This window comes from Bicyclus anynana, chromosome 20 (assembly GCF_947172395.1).
Source record: "Bicyclus anynana chromosome 20, ilBicAnyn1.1, whole genome shotgun sequence".
Taxonomy (NCBI): Eukaryota; Metazoa; Arthropoda; class Insecta; order Lepidoptera; family Nymphalidae; genus Bicyclus; species Bicyclus anynana.
This window is the reverse complement of record NC_069102.1, coordinates 5,524,771-5,542,767: the sequence shown is the minus strand read 5'-3', so window position 1 is coordinate 5,542,767 and position 17,997 is coordinate 5,524,771. Positions and strand designations below refer to the sequence as shown.

Below are 17,997 nucleotides of genomic sequence, written 5' to 3'. Positions count from 1 at the left end.
AGTAATAAAGATCCAAATTACAAGCTATACAAGCTTTCACATTTACGTTAATTTTACATTAAGTCGGCAATAAATAGATAGCTATTAGCTATTAAATATTGACGTTGGTAGTTTTACTGCGGTAATACTGGCCTGTGATACTAATGCTACTGATTTTTGCATCGGCGACCTTCTCGCGCCTGAAATACTCGTAATTCCCGATTTAAACGTGTTATTGAACGTTAAACAACACAAAGCAAAATGTAATCCAGTTGCTAAGCCAATTTATCGAAGACCCCGGATTAGATTTACAGAACCGTTTGACTGAAGAGCGTTAGCGTGTGATTCTATTGAAGCCAATATTATTTGTTACTTTAACTAACTGAATTCATAAAATTAATCAGTGTATCTTGTTTCCAAAACTTGTTTGTCACCAGTTTGTTTCTCAATTTAGCTCTCTACTCATATTCAATCTAACTAAACTTTTAACAATTTTTATTTATTGTAAGATCTAACATTTATACTATCTTTGACGTATGCTAGTTAACATCAACGAAAATTGAGGTTCTTTGTAACAAATGTCATCCTGGTGCTCACTGGTGGATATCATATAGTATGAGTATGTAGATGACATTTTGTCAATTGATTTGATGTTTATTTTAATAGGTTGATAATAAATACCAAAATAGTGAATAGGCCGGCTGATACATTAGATAGATGATTATAAAACTACTAATAGTAATCACTAATTAAGTTATTTTTATAAAAATGATTTAATCACGAAAATCTGTTGACCTAATCTTAGTTAGTGTTCGTACAATAGAAGAATAAGTAACTAATAGTTTAAAAATGCGACTACTTTTAATTAGGTGTGATAAACTAAATTGTATGGATCGTTTAAAACTCCAATATTTTAATTATTGTTTTTAATTTATTGTTGAATGATGTACGTTACTTTTAACTCTTTAACGTTAACAAAACAATTTGCTTGCAATTGTCATCGTTTTCTATTATTGTTGCCTTATCAAAATGCGCTCTGCGTTCACTGTGGCGCGTAATCGCGTATTGGTAGTTCGTCGCTAACAGATTCATGATTGCCTGGTACCGTACGTACGTAATATTTTTAAATCATCGGATTTATTACTAAAAAGTTTCCTATAGTTTTTAATTTAACTATTTATTTTCACACTATTCCCATGCCGTCTTTGGACCACGAATAAAAAATATATGTAGGAATACACAGAATGAATACAAAGAAATGTACACAGAATATAAATATTTTAAAAACTAGGGCAACGTAACATATATGTGTTCTTTATGTTTTAGATATTTTTTTATGTGTGTAATGTTTATGTATGAGCCAATATACATATATTCGCATGTTTTCCATGTTTTCTTAACCTATATATCGCTGTAAAGCATATTTTGTAATATGCTTCTTAAGTGATAATTTATTTATTACTAGCGGACCCGGTCAAACTACGCTTTGTGCACTTCGTCCCTATCTCTACTCTACACTACACTGCCCCTACCCTACCCCTACCCTACCCCTACCCTACCCCTACCCTACCCCTACCATACCCCTACCCTACCCCTACCCTACCCCTACCCTAACCCTACCCTACCTCTACCTTACCCCTTGACTCTTAAACGTTTGTATGGGAAATAGAAAAGGGTTGTTTTTATGGTTTTCCCGGCAATTATTCGATTTTTTCTCACCTTTTAAACCGTCCCTATACCTCCACGAACATTTCAAGACCAAGACAAGATAATGTTCTCGAGTTTTAGCGAGACTAACAAACAGCAATTCATTTATATATATATACTAGCTGACGCCGCGCGGTTTCACCCGCGTGGTTGCCGTTCCCGTAGGAATATAGGGATAATATAGCCTTCCTCGATATATGGGCTATCTAACACTCAAAGAATTTTTCAAATCGGACCAGTAGATCCTGAGATTAGCGCGTTCAATCAAACAAACAAACTCTTCAGCTTTATAATATTAGTATAGATTGTATATATATTTATTTATACAGGCCAACAAAATTTAGGCAGACAAAATAATTAACATAATATGTTTTAGATATATATATTACAAATACAGGATATCATAATAAGAGTCAAAAATAGGTATTACTTCGGAGTGTTCTTTTAACTAACACTTACTCCTTCCTATATCTATATTAACCAAACTCAAATCTAACCCAGGACCTCTCGGTAGGATTGATCAAACTACACCGTAAAAACGTAATCCCATATCCCAGACAGAATATAATTCGCCTGTGAATAATCGATGTTGTTTACCGAGGCGACATAATAATTATGTGGAGTAGAATGCCATAAATATTTAAGCATAATATAAAATCGATGATAGCGCGGGGTGAAAGGACTCGTGATTGACACGAAGGGCGTATTGATTAACAAATCATTCCACACCATTATGCCGTGATAGCCCAGTGGATATGACGGAGGGTGTTGGTTCGAATCTGGTCCGGGGCATGCACGTCCAACTTTTCAGTTGTGTGCATTTTAAGAAATTAAATATCACGTGTCTTAAACGGTGAAGGAAAAACATCGTGAGAAACCTGCATACCAGAGAATTTTCTTAATTCTCTGCCCGTGTGAAGTCTGTTAATCCGCATTGGGCCAGCGTGGTGGACTATGGGCCTAACCTCCTCATTCTGAGAGGAGATCGGTCTAACAATCGGTCCGATGGTTAGCCTGCGTGTGTGTTGGCTGTGGATCACGAGATATGCTGTTCTTTCTTTCAAGAAATTTTTAGTAAAATTTCTTAGCTTGGAGTTGGGCAGCATGGTGGGTTTACCCTTCATAACCCCTCTCCTGTAAAATAGGGAGTCTTGGCTCTGTAGTAAGACTTTAAAATAGTCATATACTAAAACATTATGGTGATGATGACAATTTCTGTATTGCTGCGTCAAGCGAATATTTTGCAAACCTTCTCTGTCCAATAATCCAATGATTGCTAATGTGCAAGTACGGTAATTTTTGCTTAGTTGTATTTATATGTACTCTTAATGCCTGTTTGAGTTACCAATCATTAGTCCAATATTTCTTTTTTCAAACTATGTTATATTTTATAAAAAAAATGTATATTATTGTACGTATTAAAAATGTATATTATGTATATATGTTGTATACGTTCCTAAACCCGAATAAAAATCCAAAACATTGCGTCCTCCCTCATTCAAGATATGTATCTAATATACCCGACTACGGCGAAACCGTAAGTGACGGTTTCGGATCTCCGAAACTACTAAACGCGACTAAATATAAATTGTTAAGATATCCAGTTTCTACTATATGTACTACTAAATGTGTATAGATAGAAGATATAAGAAAAATTAAATCATGCGGTATAACAAATTGTATACCACATGTTCGTATAATGTTAGATTTACGTACAAGACGTAATTGCCGGTAATCGCTACCTGTGCAGGATTGTTGAGATATAAACGCTCTTGAAATTGAGTAGTAAAAGCGTTTTGTTGCTTATCATCACGACGATTAATCTGTCGTACACTTCCTGCAATTATGTGCTCTTTCACTTTTGTGCTTAGTAATTAGAGGAAAAGTTACATAAAATGTTTAGAAGTGGCAGTACGTATACGTTTTACCGGAATCTGTCGTGTATGAAATATTTTATACATATTGAATGTATGTTTTTTTACTAAATTATTGGAGATTAATATCAAAATGTCTTGATGAAAGTGATAGTTTATTTTTACAGTTCAGTGCCCAAAGGGTAGAACGGGAGCCAATTACTAAGATTCCGCTGTCCGTCCGTCCGTTAATTGTCCGTCTGTCACCGGTCTGTATCTCATGAATCGCGATAGTTAGATTTAAGATTCTAGAAGTTATTTTTATAGAATTTTAGTTATAGATTATTATTGCCGCCGTAACATGAACTAAATATTTAAGGGTCCGATACATCAACGGTTTTTTTTCTTTTTATAGATTATGACACAGAACCCATCGTTTGCTAGTCCGACTCGCACTTGACCGGCTATTTAAAAGATTTTTAATAGTTTAGTAGTAGTACACGTATTTTCCAAGTAATAATGTATCATTAATTAACGCCTTAAACGTGCTCTCCAAAACACGACTGAAATTATCTTTTAGAAAAGAAAAGCCTTTTAGTAGAAGACATCGGGTAAGTTTTCGTCCCTATGTTGTAGATGTAACTCCTAACCCTAGGACCCGTACAAAACACTTTGAATCCTCTTTTCTTATACGCACCGCTAGGGTTTGGAATTCTTATAACTTTAAAAGAAGAGTGAATAGGCACCTTCTAAGCAAGCATGTCTGTCTTAGACTGTATCTACACTTACCATCAGGTTAGATCATGGTCAACCGCGAGCCTGTTTGCATAAAAAAGGCCTTACAGTTGCAGATACCGAAACTCTTGCTTACGTTACAAAACAAACTAGTGATATCATATACGGCTTATGCCCGCAACTTTTTTGGCGTGACTTTAGAAAATAGAATTTTAGAAAACTCTTTTTTAGTTTGCGTCATAATAAATTATACAAGTCCGTTCAATGGTTTGAGTTGGCGGCACCTGAACTGGGTAAAATCAGTGCTAGGTACATACTTTTTTTTTGATTGTGCCAAAATGCTGAGTTGGGACCCTTTTTTAGGTTATGCCACATATTGCTGGGCACTCTTTTGTTTCTGCATTGTTTGAGTGGACAGTGTGAGTGATAAACCATATTATAATTTAGAATTAAATAATGTAATATGTGGCATTACTTGAAAATAAAGATCTTTCTTTCTTAATGCGTGTGTTTAAAGATCAGTCAGTTAAGGTTATTGCCCTTTATGTGTACAGATTACACATTATTGCCATTTATAACATGATATTAAGATTAATGGGGACTATGTCAAATTGCAAAGTAACGTGGAAATAGGTCATCCCCATTTCGTGCCCTTTCCTCGTAAACGTACAGTCCGTATATTGCACCCCTCATAGTGACGGGGGGTGGCCATTTCGTTAGCACCACTGATATTGGGGAAGACATCTATGGCTCACCCACCCACTGACGTTGCCGAATATAGAAACTCTTTTTTTTCCGGCACCTTTCTATTAGGTTGTGTAATTTTTCGCATGTTTTCGGACAAACATTCGCATGTTTTTGGATTTTGCTCGGAGATTTTCTCTCTGCCACGCGATGGCCCCGCACGGTGGATTCATGGATATTTGTCTCAAAAATGAATATTTAAGGGTTTGACATTATTCTCAATAGTAATAGTAGGTACCAATCGATTTTTCCAACTATTATGTCTCTTTGACTAAGACCTATAATGTCCGGTAAGTTGTTTAAAGTTCGTTTGTAGAAAAGTTAACAAGTTAATGAAGTCAATCATAGTTTGACGTTAACTGACGTTGTATCTATGGACACAACACAAATTATACCATACCATACATTATATTACCATAGACCGCCTTCTATATAAGCTGAATTTCATATAAAAAAATAGTAAAACGTTTGACATATCTCCATATACTAAGTATTGAAAAAAAAAATTGGGTTTTACGCATTTAGCAGCAATTGATTCACTTTTTAAGACTTTTAAGACTACATAGGAGTTCAAGACTCGGACTGATATGATTTTAGAATACCTCATATAAAAAAACGGTTTACGTGTTTAATAGAAGTAACATAACATTTATAACCCATTTTATATCGACCTTTCTTACCTACTTATAAAAATAATTTTTTTATTACGTACTGATTAATTACCTAATTAAATAATGGGCAAATAGGTCATAGAAAGTAATTATGCTGGCAACATTTTGCAACAATATATTATTTAGTACCGCGTCTGCGGAACTTTTTTGTGGCGTAGAGTCTAAGTACTAGTAACCTGACGTTTCATAAACTTTGAAAGCACTGAACCAATCAACTGTTTTTTTTTAAAGATCTGACTTGAGGAATTTATGTGGAAACGAATGGTTTCATTAGCCGCCTAGAAAATGATGGCATATATCTTGATTGATTTGATATTCATGACGGTTAGAACCCATGGCAACCCTACTATCCTCGATACGACAGACACGGCGTATAGATAATATGTAGATGGATATTTCCTAGTTCTGACGTCACCATCCCCCTTTATTTGCCCATTCCCTATGGTCTTTTGGCGTGGCCTCACACACTGTCTGCCGTTCCGTTTTTAGATGGTCGCGATGTGAAGGGTACGTGAATGTTTTAGATGTTTTACATTGTAACATGTTGCTATATGTGCCTCTTGTAATACTTTCTGTTGCTTTAAGTTGTTGCTTTCTCTGGCACTAGACTATACTATAACTTCTTATAGGTTATATCTAATGTTTCGTTTCTCGGTATTACGATCATTGTGAGGTTGTTAGGTTTCATTTTCGTTTTAAATTGGGATTTGACAGACTAAAATGGGTGTAGTCTTTCAATATTATATAGAATTTCTGTAGTTTTCGAAGGCGGTATTTATTTTGTCTACAAGAGAGACCAAAAACATAGAAGAATGGCTTTTTATGTTTTTGGTGTTTTTGCCGTTGTAAGCAAGAGTTGGCAGATTTAAAATAGGTGATCGCTCTCTAGTTTATCTTATTTAGAGTTAGCATATGCCCTGCGGTTTCACCTGCGTAGTTCCCGTTTTCGTGTAAATACGGGGATAAAATATAGTCTTATGACTTTCACAAATAACACGACTTTCTAATGGTAAAATTATTTGCAAAATCGGTTAGTAGAACCAGAGATTACCTTCTACTACACCACAAAACACACCACAACCGCTTTTTCTATGTTTTTGACCTTTTTGCCGTTGCAACAGTTGGCAACAGTTTTAAAATGGGTAGTTTTTCTCTTGTTCTATGTTATTTTCAATATGCTATAAGGTTAAGGTTTACGTATAAGATAGGCCATTTGGGAATCTTTACTGTTATGTTTTCAGTGTTACTTTACACCATAGCACAGCGTGAAGTAGCCGTTGGGTTACGTAAGAGCTCTAATGTGTTAATTCCGCTTCATCCAGAACAAAGACTAATAATCTCTTTTGTTTGCGCCGCGCATTCGTTTTTTGTTGACTCAAAACTATGGTTTAACCTTGCTGTCTATTTTGAAATACCGTTTGAATGGTAGTATGATTTACGATAGTTTCTTCCAGGTTATAAACTGTATTTTTTATGGGTGAAAAAAATAAACCTTAGCTGAGTTTGTTGTGGAGTCTTTTCGGACCAACGCGCTTTGGAACCCTCGTAACTATAATTTTAAGTTTTCGTCTTTACTTACCATTAAATCATGAGATAACTTAAAGTTTCAAATGTGTTTTTTTAAAGAATATTTGCCATATCTATACTAATATTATAAAGCTGAATAGTTTGTTTGTTTGTTTAATTGAACGCGCTAATCTTAGGAACTTAAAAAATTCTTTCAGTGTTAGATAGCCCATTTATCGAGGAAGGCTATAGACTATATATTATCCGCGTATTTCTACGGGAACGGGAACCACGCGAGTGAAACCGCGCAGCGTCAGCTAGTCCTTTATAATAATGACTGACTAATATTCCCAATCGCCTCCAGCTAGTAGGGATAGACTGTGCTAGGAGTGGGTACGACAAAAGACCAACGGGACGGGGATCGAACCACCACCCCTCGGTGATAAGTCTAATCGCTCTTACCGTTGAGCTATTGAGACTTTCAAAAGGCTGATACGGAGGTAGCTACGCCCCTGTCACATATACTAACCACTCGACCAAAGAGACTAGAATAGTGTAACCTAAGCAAGAGGCACGTTCACTAATAATTCGACTTTCACTATCGTAGCAGCCTGCCTTTTTTTTGTTATTGTTATAGCATCTGCTATAGTCACTTTCATGTTGCTTGTAAAAGCAATGGAATAAAATAACACAAGCTGGAATGTATAAACTGTATTTCAAATAACTTATTACTCATTCTTAAACAAATCGTTACTTTGGTAGATGGATAATACATTAATTAAATTTACTTCACGCCACATAATCGCATGTTCGCCTCTTTTTTTTTTCATAGAGTATATATCACAATACCCTACCAACCTCAGAATAAAACCATAATCATTAATAAACAGTACAGATTAAAACATTTTTCTGGAAGAAGGAGTTTTTATATGTTGTCTTATGTATTTATAATTATTTAAATAATTAAAAATCTAACATTCGGCCATACTGACTACAAGTTTGTCCTCAAACTTTGTAAACACAAATAAATTCTAACATTACATTATTATAAAGATTCACTGAACTATGTCTCATAGTATTTAAAATTTTAATTTATGTTTATTACCACAACTCATTAATTCTCCAATAATTTCTAATTATAACAAAAGTGAGTCCCAATTAATCTATTATTATTACTACTTGCTAAATTCACTGATTTACAAGTAGTAAAATTCAATTTTGTCATTACAGATATTTTCTAATTTTAAACCTTGATTTAACAATATGTTGAAACACCCTACAATACATTTAATTATTCTTTAAGAATTATATAATTATAGTTTAACAGATTTCTCATTCAATATTTACAAATTGTGAATACAGACCTATACAGATTTTGATAGTGATTCTATTGATAAAAATCCAAACACTTAAATTCAGTTAAACTGGTATGTTAATTCTTGTTTTTACAAATTTGAAATAAATTCAATCTTTAATCACTTCCAGATTCAGTCCAATTACCCAAATTCATGACAAAATTGTCTGTCATTTTGTCATTCCTAAACTAAACTAAAAGTTATGTTAATATAAAGTTATAACTATGAAACCTCGATTCTACAGAGACAGTTCTTATAATCGCATTAGATCATACAAGTAAATCATGTACTTTGACGAAAAACAACATCTAGCGAGGTAGGTCTTATGTATGTCTGAGCTTCCAGATGACAAGAGGGAGCTTTACTCTAGACAGAGACTTATTAAATATTGTAATTAACTTAGACAGAGTAGTAGATTAATTTAAAGCATTAAATACATAGACGATATGTAATATTTACAAATGTAATGTCTTTATCTTCTAATATTTGTCTGAGCTTCCAGATGACAAGAGGGAGCTTTACTCTAGACAGAGACTTATTAAATATTGTAATTAACTTAGACAGAGTAGTAGATTAATTTAAAGCATTAAGTACATAGACGATATGTAATATTTACAAATGTAATGTCTTTATCTTCTAATATTTGTCTGAGCTTCCAGATGACAAGAGGGAGCTTTACTCTAGACAGAGACTTATTAAATATTGTAATTAACTTAGACAGAGTAGTAGATTAATTTAAAGCATTAAATACATAGACGATATGTAATATTTACAAATGTAATGTCTTTATCTTCTAATATTTGTCTGAGCTTCCAGATGACAAGAGGGAGCTTTACTCTAGACAGAGACTTATTAAATATTGTAATTAACTTAGACAGAGTAGTAGATTAATTTAAAGCATTAAGTACATAGACGATATGTAATATTTACAAATGTAATGTCTTTATCTTCTAATATTTGTCTGAGCTTCCAGATGACAAGAGGGAGCTTTACTCTAGACAGAGACTTATTAAATATTGTAATTAACTTAGACAGAGTAGTAGGTTAATTTAAAGCATTAAGTACATAGACGATATGTAATATTTACAAATGTAATGTCTTTATCTTCTAATATTTGTCTGAGCTTCCAGATGACAAGAGGGAGCTTTACTCTAGACAGAGACTTATTAAATATTGTAATTAACTTAGACAGAGTAGTAGATTAATTTAAAGCATTAAGTACATAGACGATATGTAATATTTACAAATGTAATGTCTTTATCTTCTAATATTCGGCCATCCTTACTAAAAGTTTGTCCCCAAACAACACAAGAATATCATGAAATTATGATATTACTATAATATCAACTATAAATAGAACAATGTTAACAATAAAATTTTATAATTAATTATCACACAGCATCCCATAAGTTATTTAAAAGAATCCAATGAAACTATAATGAAATTCTTGATTTCTTCTATATACTTTTATCATAAAAATGTTAAATAAGAATAAGAGTGATACATATTATAAATAAACATAATGTTCATGTGAAGCTTTTGTCAATCAACTTATCTATTTTCATCATTTCAAAACATTATTTATATTTGTCAAATTCGTCATCATCGATTAATGGCATCTGCACCGAACCCCTCACCACCCAGTCCAGAACTAGTAAAGTTACAGGACTTTGTGATCGTGTTAGACTTCCAGATGATGTGTGACATCTGCACCGAACCCCTCACCACCAAGTCCAGAACTAGTAAAATTACAGGACTTTGTGATCGTGTTAGACTTCCAGATGATGTGTGACATCTGCACCGAACCCCTCACCACCAAGTCAAGAACTAGTAAAGTTACAGGACTTTGTGATCGTGTTAGACTTCCAGATGATGTGTGACATCTGCACCGAACCCCTCACCACCAAGTCAAGAACTAGTAAAGTTACAGGACTTTGTGATCGTGTTAGACTTCCAGATGATGTGTTGCATCTGCACCGAACCCCTCACCATCAAGTTCAGAACTAATATAGTTACAGGACTTCATGATCGTGTTAGACTTCCAGATGACATGTGATAGAAGATAATCAAAATATAAAATCAGATATAAATACATATACATACATTTTTAATCGACTTCAAAAAAAAGGAGTTTATCAATTCGTTGGAATCTTTTTATATTTATTTATTTATTTTATTTTGCTGTGTAATAATCAATAGAGAAATTATTATACAACAAATATATCCATAATCATTCACAAAACAAATAACGGTATATTAGTCGTCATAACACTACTATACTATAATACTATCTAAAATATTATCGATAACACCGGCCGACAAATGAATACTTTTTGAACGTTGTTTTGATTTCAGTAAAAATTATCAGTAATTTATAGTATTTTGAACACAAAAATACCTGCACAATTACTCTATCACATCAATTTTTTTTTTACAAAAAGGAAAACAAATTTTACTTTAAAAGCTTCTAACATACAGCAAAAATAACAATATCTGTATGATTGTCTTGCTTTCACTATATCATAGGTAGTACCAAAAGGTAGAGATTGTCTTTTGCTGTATGTCCAGTGTCCACTGCCTTAATTGTTCAACACGATTAGTACAAACTGCAGAGTCCACGATTTTATTTGTATTTTGAAGTCAAAATAAGTTACATATTTATTATACATATTTTCCACAAATTTTTCAGTTTTTGCTTAGAATCATAAAGTTTCAACAAATGTAACAAAATATATCTGGACTATTGTGACACTTTATAGAAGACGTTATGTTTATCAGACGTTTTCCAACAACAAAAAAAACCATTAACTAAAATATATATATATATTTTTTTAACAAAGGCACTATAACAGCTTATTTCCACAAAACGCGTTACAAATAGGTGTGTCGTTGTTATAACTGAAGTAATTTCTCATGAGAGGTTGCTTAATTCAAAGAAAGAGTGCCAAAACTCGAAAATTTCACTGAAAAATCAAAACTAGCGAATATCTTAATTTTACTAAAAATCTGATGTGATATGATAAAATTAGGTCTGATTTCGTAATCAGCACTACAAAATCAGTAGAAAAAAAATAATTATATCTTGGACAACGAAAATCGTGTCGGCCTGTGTAATACATCTATTCTTATATTAAAATTTTCCCAAAACACAAATCGTCATCAGTAAGTCATAATTAATGAATAACATCATGGATGTGAGCAAATATTTAAAATATATGTATATATGATATCAAAACTAATAACTCTCAATATAATACATAATTATAATATCATCATATCATAAATAAAAATACTAAATTTAAATCGTGTGTTATCAATACATAGTGTAACTTCTCTCATCTTTGTGATTTGGGTCAACTGTCGAATAGGGCTGTGTTCAACCCAATGATTATCATGAGAATCTCATATATCCCATATTCATCAATCAATATCCATGCATCTCGGATCTGTAATCAAATATTTTCACACAGTATCACATAGCTCAGTCACTTAATCGTTCAGATAAATATCATACTTGTTTGACAAATAATTTAATTTAACATAACTAGCATACCTAGCATCCAAGAGAAAATCAGTCTATAATTGAATGAACCTTAGACCCGGTACATAAAATGAAATAAAATGTTAAACATGTGTTAATCTATCCATTTACTTTAATTCAGACAAAAGACTCTTTCTCTTAAAGAAATGCTTTTTTTTTTTAATGATAATAAAGACTTCTTGAAAATATTGCGATTTATGATTGTAATAATTTTAGTATGTAATCCAATCCTAGTAGTTATCACTAGATAAGAAAAGATGATATTTGACTATTTATTGTATAATTATCTTCAGACTACCCCCTTTTTTGTAATAATAGTAGCATAAACCTGTCTTAGACCAGACCACCCCCTTTGTTATATACCTCTAGTTTGCTATCAGAGGTTTTACCTATTCATTAATTTTAGTATATTCTTTTTTTTTTTAACTCTGTTAAATTTCTTTTTTTTTTTTTTTTGGCTATATCCATTAATTATTTTACTGATGTAATGATTTAAGTCTCTATATTGATTCATACTTGATGCAGACCACCCATCAGTTGCATGCAGGTACCAACAACTCGGTGGCGTGCACTTTGTAGATGCACAAATGTACTGACTACCTAAGGACCCAATACAAATCTATATTCAAAACCTATACCACTTAATATGTTGGCCAAGGAATTTTCTAATTTTTTTTTTTTACCTTTAGTGTACTAGTATACCCTAGTTAAAACCTTATGCACATATCATTGTAACCATCCGAATATATAATTCTAACCACAACCCCATAATAATTACTAATTTTCATAATTATACAAAATGTTGCAATCTAATAAAATGCTAGAAATAAACAAATGAGACATGGATTAAATACACTAGTGTATCTGCAAATAATAAACTGATTGATTGAATCTAAAACAACAGCAATAGTATGGTTAATTTACTTGTATGTAGAATCTATACATCTGCACATGACCATTAATGAAAAGAGAGCCCAACGTCACCCACCCACAAAACTGTCAAAATATGTCTTAGACAAATATTTTACAACCTATTTATGGCAATCTGTGTCTCTTTACTTGAAGTCCATACAGACTGGGCTCTAAGACAATTTGTGATCAATGATATTATTATAATTAATTATTTATTACTCAATTGTCACACAAGTAATTTTTTAATATCACCCTAAAAAAAAATCTCCAATTTAATTAATTATAAGATTTCATTAAGAAGAATATCATAATATCTCTTAGTACTCTTGTAGATAAGCCGAATATAATAATATTCATGGATAAGAATCATTTACTGTGTTGCTGCAGATTGTTAATAACTGTTCTATACTAAATAGGCTGAAGGCATGTTGTCAACGCTTGAATAGTTAAATAGGTTTCAAACATAACTACAAATTTATTTTTCAAGAAATCTATCAATCCAATTTCTTAAAAGATTTAAAAAAATTTATATTAAGTACATACAGTAATCTACATAATGATATATCTAAGCAAATCCTATCTGAAAATATTGTAATAGCTGTCTCAAAACTTGTTATCAGGTACCTACATCAAGGCCTAAAATAATACTTGAACCATTACATAAAACTTCATATATTTTTAATTTTTATGTTATTCAGTCATAACAAATGTATAGTTTGAAGTTACAGGCACAAAAAAAACAATATTTTAGTTAATTCATTTTAGTCCCATGTCAGCAACGGATGTAATGTAGTTCTATAATTAAGATTTCTCAATATTACATTATGCCAGTGTCCTACATCCTAACAACCCTAGAGTGGTCTGTCTTCATACGTTAATTTCTTGAGCAGTGTGTATGTGTGTGTGTGTGTGTGTACTTTTCACTTAAATGATTTTGGTTTCCTAGATAGTCATCTAACAAAAATGTTTTGACAATAAGCCAGACAAACTGACAACCTATCAACCATACTTAGTTTCACCTAGTGATTATTTATTCTTTGTAATTTTATTTCATATTCGTCACAACTGAATAATTTATGAGGCTGTTTAATCAAAATAATAAAACTCACCAGACACCTAGTTTAATATATTTAGACATCATTGGTATTTCTCATCCGTCAAACCAACAGGATTCCATCTCATATAACTCTGCAGCTAACACCACACATGCATCTTTGTATTTTGTTATTAATTTACACGTTCTTCTCTGTTCTCTCGCAGTTTTTCAAATAATATCCTCTTATGAGTGCTGTTGGACTGTTTGACTGTTTTGCTCATAAATATCGTCAACATGGTATAAGTGTGTTACGTTTACGTTTCTTCATTCTTGTTAGATATTGTAAGCATCGACAACCGACATCGCATAAATACTTTTACCGGGACCAGTGCGGCGTGCGTCCCATAGCCGTCAGTGGTATACATACTTAATGGTTGTACACACGTATGATTTTTATCGCATTTCTCGTAATGTAAACCACTGTTTCCCAAATTCACACTTCATTTAAATGCCGTTACATTTTCTTTCTGTAGATCGACTTTAATGTAGGTAATGACATCGTGTTCGTAGGTACTCTCACTTCTGATAAAAGCAATGGAATAAAATAACACAAGCTGGAATGTATAAACTGTATTTCAAATAACTTATTACTCATTCTTAAACAAATCGTTACTTTGGTAGATGGATAATACATTAATTAAATTTACTTCACGCCACATAATCGCATGTTCGCCTCTTTTTTTTTTCATAGAGTATATATCACAATACCCTACCAACCTCAGAATAAAACCATAATCATTAATAAACAGTACAGATTAAAACATTTATCTGGAAGAAGGAGTTTTTATATGTTGTCTTATGTATTTATAATTATTTAAATAATTAAAAATCTAACACTTGTATGTAACAAATACCTAGTATTATGTTAATTTGTATTGTCACGTTGGTCCAGTACAGTGGTTAGCATATGTGGCATCGGTTTACGAGGTCTTAGGTTGGGCTCAGAAACATTGAGTTGTACTTTCTTCTATAATTTTTTTAATTAGACTAGCGTTACAAGCCCATGGACAAAATTAACCTGTGAAATGAACCAACGTGAATAACGCTTAGAAGGCTGTTACTATATCAGAAAATAACTCCTAATAATAACTATCACATAAAACACATGCGTCTATTAGCCTTTTTAACTATAAGCTCAACTGATGGTAAGTGATGATAGAATTGAGAATGATAGCGGGCTAACTTGTTAGGAGGAGGATGAAAATCTACACCCTTTTCGGTTTCTACACGACATCGCACCGGAAGGTAAAACGCTTGGCGGTACGTCTTTGTCGGTAGGGTAGTAACTAGTCACGGCCGAAGCTTCCCACCAGCCAGACCAGTTAAGTTGTTGTAACAGTTGGACCAGTTAAGAAAACCTTAATCGGCCCAGCCGGGGATCGCAACCAGGACCTCCGTCTTGTAAATCCACCGTGCATACCACTGCGCCACGGAGGTCGTCAAAAAGTTGATTGTGCTACACCCCCGTGCGTTGGAAAGTACGTTTGGAGAAAGAATTTTCAAAATCGGTTCTGTAGATCCAGAGATTACCCCCTACAACCACACAAACTTTACCTCTTACAATCACACTAATATTTTATAGGCGAAACTTTGTGTGTAAGTAGGTGTGTATGTTTGTTGCTCCTTTACGCTGCGGCTACAGAGGTGATTTGGCTGAAATTTGAAATGGAAATAGATTTCACTCTGAATTAACACATAGGCTACTTTTCATCCCGGAAAATCCATGGCTTTCGGGTGATTTTTGAAAAACTGAGTTAAACGCGGACGAAGTTGCGGGCGTCCACTAGTTGTATATAAATTAAGAGTATGCTAATAGTAAATCAATTTTATAAAAGTAACAGGGTATTTGCGATCATTACTTTCGGAGCTACTCGATTTAGTGACAGGCGTCCACTGATCCGCAGCGTAAAATCCTTTTCATTAAACAAGTCCCGTAGACGCAGCGCTAATGTCTTAATAGCGCTCAATTTTTATTGTCATTTGTGTAAGGCGCTGTCAATTTTAGTTCAGGTTTTAGCCGCGGGACTTGTTTCATGAAAAGGACTTTACGTATCGGACGGATCGAATTTGGGTAAGCCTAAGTATGAATTCAGGGTATAATCTGTCTAATTTCTAAATTTCAGCCAAATCGGATCAGTAGTCACAGTGTGAAAGCGTAACCAACATTTATTATTAGGATGGTCAAATTTCGTCACACGACAGCCACTACATGTAGGTAATATATCATCTTAGCTGTTTGTATATGCGGCAAGGGTAGGCATCAACTGCCCAGTGTTGCCATGTGGCGATGGGGTGTGTCGATGACGTCACACGGGGTGAACGCCGCACGCCACTTCGGGGCACGTCGCCGCATACCCTTGGCATGCCTTCGGTTTAAACTGGAATCCACCTCACTCCGGAATGTTAATAAGCGATGGATTTATTCCTCTAATTGCATTGTTGCTTATGTTTTGGCATTCTGTTGTGCTGTAAATAAAATACTGGTTATAAGTGTTTGTTTTCAATGTCAAAATGAGAGCCTTTTATAGCATTTATCGTCCTTCAACTTTCGTCACAATTGTTTTAGCCTTTACTTGTTTTTGATTTTTTCATATTTTTTTTATAAATGGTGTTGCAATGGTTTTCCATCCTTACCATCAGATCAGGGAGCCCTTTAATTATTACCATTCAAATGCGTGGATGTTCAAAGTTATTTACGCAATGTTTGTATTTATATAAAGCAGAAGGGATGTTCAAAGTTATTTACGTAAAGTTTGTATTTATATAAAACAGAAGAGTTATCCCATTGAAAGACTTTAAAGTGGATCTAGCTAGCAAAGTAAAGAATTTAAAGAATTTAAATAAATGCTCATTGTCAAAGGATTTATTCAATAAAGGTTCTTTAGAAAACTAAGAGAGAGAACTAGAAATATAATCAAGAAAACAGTCTGCGTTTATTATATAACTTACGCGTAGTTGTCGTTCTTGTAAAAATACTCACAAATAACGTGGCTTTCTATAGTGTTAAAAGAACTTTCAAAATCCGTTGTGTAGAGACTACCCCCTACAATCCACAAACTTTACCCTTTTATAATATTTGTATTGATTGAAAGACTTTAAAGTGGAGCTCTAGCTCACACACTATAGAACCTTTATTAAATAAATACTCAACAGTGGATCTAATCAAGAAAACAGTTTGCGTTTATTAGATAATGTACGTGCAATCAGCGAAATTTATTACTACACACACTGTACCAGTATGTAGGCTATGTCGCGACTAGCAGAATTCATTATCATTTATTGTATGCTCCACATTATATTGTAGTTTCTATTATTGTATGCGATATGTGATTATCTAACAATACTTCGTGATTCCTTGTTAACAAAACTAATGATAAATGTTTATGTCTCACGAACCTAGGTACTTGGAAGGCTATTATTAAACTAATGTATTATAAGTATTTTTTAAACTCAAATGTGAACCGTTTTGTTTATTTATTTTGTATAAAAACATTGACTGGTGAATTATATTCTGATTAAGGAATAGAAATATTCTATTTGTACCATCGTGTCCACCATCGACCTACATTTTTGTAAACAAATCAATCATTCATTCAAAACGGATAAAAATAAACAGTCCAAAAACCCCATTTGCTTCACCATTTACCGGATCCAATTGTAAATCTCAATCAAGCAAGAGACCTATGTAAACGCGCATATTTTTTCATCAAAAGTTTTGGTAGAATAGGGACATTCAAAAATTGATTCTTATTTATACGGTTTGATTGGTAGGAGAGGATTACCAGCAAAATCCATTAAAGACCTTGCCACACTAGAACTGCAACAAGTTCTATATTAGAACAAGTTCTATATTAGGGTATTCAAAGCTGCTCTTGTAGAATCTTACCAATTTGGCTAC

General features: G+C 33.2%; 2 protein-coding genes across 3 annotated transcripts in view; one reads left to right on the top strand and one right to left on the bottom strand.

Annotated features, from left to right (window-relative positions):
* LOC112052742 (RNA polymerase II subunit A C-terminal domain phosphatase) overlaps nucleotides 1–14,795 on the bottom strand; it is a 53,163-nt gene extending 38,368 nt beyond the window's left edge. The window contains exon 1 of one of the 2 annotated variants that reach the window (XM_052887637.1): nucleotides 14,113–14,795. The gene's annotated coding sequence lies outside the window, so the exon portion shown is untranslated. Of the gene's footprint in view, nucleotides 1–7,862; nucleotides 8,007–14,112 lie in introns of those variants that run through there. The other variant, XM_052887638.1, reaches the window with a different exon arrangement.
* LOC112052743 (ceramide transfer protein) overlaps nucleotides 1–17,997 on the top strand; it is a 56,888-nt gene that overhangs the window by 25,383 nt on the left and 13,508 nt on the right. The window lies entirely within an intron of this gene.